The following is a 4,890-nucleotide window of genomic DNA, read 5'->3' on the forward strand; positions in this document are numbered from 1 at the left end:
AAAAAAAAATGGAGTGAAACAAGGCATTCCTTTCACTCCTTTCACTCCCCCTTAGATGCCACAAAAGGTTTCTGAAGACTTGGCACGCACTACGAGAAGACGGTGCCGTAGCTACAGGGCCGCACAAAACACAAACCAGCCCCACAGTCCTCACCTCACACACCCAACAAAGAGAGCACCCCAGACTGCGCCCACACCTCAGAGCAAACTCCCGCTCCATTCTCTCGCCCTTCCTCCTCTCCACCTCCTCCTCCTCCCTTTCYCCTTTCCTTTACCCACAATAAAATCTCTTCTAGCCCGGTCCAAACCTGGCAGTGCTCACCCGGGCGAGATTCCAATGAATTTCAAAAGTTTGTCCAGACGGCCCAGTGGCTGTGGCTGGCAGCGAGGATCCCCTGGAAGGCTRCAGAGCCCGTTCCTGTGGGATCACTGCTGTGCCACGCTCTGCCCAGAGCCCCGCACCCTCCCCGGCCTACAACACACGGACCTTGCCCTCGTGCTCCCCACCTTCTCCACACTTTCAGGGAAAAGATGGATTTTTAGCCAAGACATGTGGGAGATTAAGGAGAGACGGTTCATTTATCARCAACTCCTTAAATATCCTTTTTGGAGGACAAAATTCCATTTTGAGGATTGAGATGGGGGACAAACAGTCGTTTAGCCCCCAACTCGGTCCATCTTAGATTATTTTCACTGTGTTTCACTCAATTATTACCTGAATATATGCAAAACTTCATAATTATTATCTGAAAATATGCCAAACTTCATCCTAGCCAGCTACAAAAAAAAATTCTTTTAATTAAGCAAAGTATTGTCTTATGCTTTTCATTTTTCATTCCACGCATCAAACATTTTGTACGAGAATCTTGGCACTCCAACACAAAACACTTTCAAAATGTAAATGCTCCAGCTCCCATGCATAATTTCTGAAGGCATTCATCTGAGAGGCTGAATAGTTCTATCAGCAGTTATATTTCAAGTTACAGACTAAAAATAATTTTAAATTCAAACCCTGGAAATCGGCAATCTAACGAACAGATTTTAATCCCTCTTCAATTAGCATGCACGTGGTCTTTACACACTGCTATGTTCATTTTCAGCATACTTCCAGAAACCCTCGCTGAGAAATAAAACAGGCAGTTCTGCTTCTTTTACTTGCAGAGTTCATTTCCAGCAAGCCACCAAAGGATAATGAACTAATATGCCAGAAACAATTTCRTATTCCTTTAAGCTAGTCCTCATCAATAAAACAGCCCCCAAGTATTACAATCTAAGGAAAAAAAATTAAAAAAAAAAATCTTTACATAAATAGCATCATCAGGAGCAACATCACCGAACACTTTGAAATTTCTGAGGAATGTTCAGCAGTCTGTGAATTTCTAACAAYGACTATGAGTTAAAACCCTCATCTAATATTTTATTTGCATTGTACTCTGTAACTACTACAGGCCTCTAAAAACTTCTTTGAAGAAATTAATTTTAGCTATCACCAAGCCATATGCTCCAAAATTCCTTTCYTAATCTACACAGTTCACTAAAACATTCTCTAGTTACTTTGAGGATGATCAGCCAATAAATACAGCTTTACTACTTACAGTTAYGAGTTGTATTTCAGTTTATGTTGCCATAAACCACTTCTAATGCAATGCCAGTGTGGAGATGGTTTTGATACAATGCTGTCACTGGCCTGAATTTAAAACTATTTTTGTATAAGTCACTAGGTATTTCCAAATTATTTTGGGTTGGGTTTATTTTGTGTGAGTGTGTGGAGAAAACACCCAAACTTATTTGTATTTTGTCTGTTATTTACTTAAAATCCTAGATATAAACAAAATTAACAGGAAAATATTAAAATATTTTATACAAGCCTCCCATTTTTTTCCAGTGTAGAAAAAGCACTGTGATTTAGAAATATATATTAAAGGACTAGTTTTCTCATAAAGTGTCTTGAAATATATTAATTTCCAGATACTTTAATTTCCACACGGACCGGTCTATATAAAGAATTCAAAATACGTATTATCGTAAGCCTGGCGATTTCACAGTAGTAATAAATCTTAAGTGTTTAACYGTCTGTCAAATCGCACCTAACTCAGTACATCCATATCCACATGCTACTGCGGTCTATAAATGGCATTACTCTAATATTTAAGTATTCTACTTAAAATAAATTCCTTCATTAAYGCCCGAAGAGAAAGGGAGTGGGAGTGTGCGTGAGCATGTGCCAGGGCGCACACGTAAAAGATAAAAAGAAAATACACTTTTGGCGTTTGCGGACCTCTAAAGGCCTTGAAAGATAGTATTTCTAAAATGCACGATAAAAATGGTAATTATAAACTAATCCTGAGCTGATTCCAGGCATTAAAAAATTCAAACATRAATGCTGGAAATATTTACGTTCAATTTCACGTTGCTGAGAAAATCAGGAAATGGTAATTGYGATGAGATGCGATGACCGAGGAGCATCATGTAGTTACCTGCAAAGCCAGGAGTTGAGCAATGGCACCAGGTCCCTTCTCTCGTGTGTGTCCCTACAAACAAACCCCAAGCACTGGCTGGTGCCTACGTTACAGCTGCTCTGCACAGGGATGCTCCATAACGCTCCACACAGACCGAAATATTAAATAAATGTAAAAAAAACTCGCACCGCCCAACTTTGTTTCTTCTCTTAAGCTCCCTTCTATTTTTATTTTTCAGAAGGGAAGGGGGAAGCGCCATTCAGGAAAGCAGCTATATTGTCCTCAATGAAGGCAGGACTGGCACAAGTCCTAGAACATTTGCATTCAGAAATAAAAGCTGTGATCGACCTTTGTCTGCTAAGAAAATGAAGCTTGCTGGTTTTAAACAGGCTAGCGAAGGGAGGGGCAGACTCGATAGAGAGCGAGAAGAGAAGCTAAAAAACAGCAACAATAGCAAATATTAGTCTATCACATCCTTAATAGGCAGCGAAGCGATCCTCCCGAGCGAGCCCGGACCTCGGCGGGCTGGTAGCGCACTCCTGGTTAATCATAAATCACCGGGCAGAACGCGAGCCAATGTGCCGATCCCCACGTAGTTCCCGAAACTTGATTTTCCCACTTGGCATCCCCCGCGCTCCGGCGGGAGCAGCTTACCCTGGCAGGGCGGGCGGGCCGTGCTGCGGCGCTGGGTGTTCCCCTCGCAGCTCCGCAGTCCCCGGCGCGGCGGGCGGGAGGCTCCGGGCGAGGCGGCGCATCCGCGGCCGGGCAGGCCCGGGAATGGCCTCGCCCCGCTCTGCACCGGCCCCGCGGCAACAATGGGAGGCTGAGAGGGGTGGCAGGGACGGCGGAGAAGGGAAGGGAAGGGAGCGGGGCAGGCGGCAGCGAAGGGAGAAGCGAGGGGAGGGAGCGAGGGAGGGAGCGAGCGAGGGGGGGAGAGACGGAGGGAAAGAGGAGGGGAGGAGAAAAAAAAAGAGAAGCGTGTTAAGCTTGTCTGGTAGTTAACAAGTCTTGAATGAAGAATGTTAGCAAACAGACAAACAGCATGTCTGATGCATGCTAATAGTCCTRGCTTCACCGCTGACAATATGAATAATTCAGCAGAAAGGAGGGAAAAGAAGAAGCTGGGGGGGGAAAAAAAAAGGCGGAAAAAAAAAAAAAAAGGGCACCCTCCCTTCACGCTCCCAAACGTCTGCAGAGGAGACGGGAATAAAAAAGTGTGCCGCAACTTTCTCCTTCCCACCCATCGCACAGAAAATATTCAGCAAAAAGGCCGGTCGGGCACCAGCCCTTTCGACAGTCCTGCCTCTCGGAGATTTTCGATTCCTATTTTTGTTGCCTATTAATTTCCCCCCCGCCCCCCCTCCCTCTTTACCGCCTATTTTACTTCTTTTGTCTGGGAGCTGGCACCTGTCCCAGAGACGGCATTTTACTGCACATCCCCTTTTCCCTCCTCAGCAGAGAAAAAGGGGGGCGGGAGGGGGGGAGGTCTGCAAGGACGACACAGACTGTGCACCCCCTGCCCCTCCAGACGACCCCCCTCCCCATATTTCCTTTTCAGCCATGGTCCAATTACAAGGGGTTTGGAGGGATATCACACGCCCTATTTCACATGGCGCAGACACCTACAGCCATTAAAAATATATTTCTGTGAAAGAGAAAGGCAGAGAAAGCGAGAGGCTGGTTCCCTGAGCAGCGCTGTGCACTGGGACTCCGGGGAGGAAAATCACCAGCAAAAGCCCTCATCCTCAGAGTGCACAAACCTGCAAAGGCCGAGCCACTGCTCAGGCGAAGGAATCCATTTCCTTAACGGAGGGAAAGGGAGCGAGGGAAAGGGATGAGCGGAGGGGCGAGCCCTCGGCGCTTTGCCCTCCGCCTTGGGATGCACAGCGCAGGAGAGGCGAGAACCAGCCCCGCTCGGGAACGCTGGCACAGGAGAGGAGGGCTCGGGCAAGCAGAGGAAAAAGAAGATCCTATTTGCAGCATTTTTAAAAGTTCTGCTCTGGCAAAGGCCGTCTGAAGGGGAGGCCCTTGCAGCAGGAATGCGAGCAGCAGCCGCCTTTCCAGAGTCCAGCCTCCTCCTTGTGAGCGACTGGAGCAGTCTGGCGGAGGAGGAGGAGGAGGAYGTGAGCCAGCGAAACGCAGCGGGCTGGAGCTGATGATGAAAGCGGCACGGCCCTGCGCGGACAGGCTCCTTTCCATCCCCCGCAGCCACGGGCACACGGACACGCACCGAGCCCGGCCCCGGCCCCACCGCGACCCCCGCCGGGCACCCCCGCGGGCCGGGGGCGGCGATGGGGACCCGGCCCAGGGGCAGCGATGGCAGGAAAGGCGCTGCGCTGGAATGTAAATGCACCCACGCTATGGCAATATGCTTGACAGGGCAGTGCGGCTAATGAAGCTTTTAATTGGGGGAGGTGGGGGTGTGTGTGTG

The 4,890-nt window shown here is 48.0% G+C and overlaps 1 long non-coding RNA gene across 2 annotated transcripts in view; it reads right to left on the reverse strand.

Moving 5' to 3' along the window:
- The window catches only part of LOC130577825 (uncharacterized), a 33,101-nt gene extending 29,558 nt beyond the window's left edge, over window positions 1-3,543 (reverse strand). For both annotated transcript variants that reach the window (XR_008965812.1, XR_008965811.1), the window contains exon 1: window positions 3,114-3,543. This is a non-coding gene — a long non-coding RNA (uncharacterized LOC130577825). The remainder of the gene's footprint in view (window positions 1-3,113) is intronic.
- Window positions 3,544-4,890: the final 1,347 nt, after the last annotated feature.

The sequence above is a fragment of the Malurus melanocephalus genome, unplaced genomic scaffold, assembly GCF_030028575.1.
Source record: "Malurus melanocephalus ecotype Western Australia unplaced genomic scaffold, MMel_1.1 scaffold_197, whole genome shotgun sequence".
Lineage (NCBI taxonomy): Eukaryota > Metazoa > Chordata > Aves > Passeriformes > Maluridae > Malurus > Malurus melanocephalus.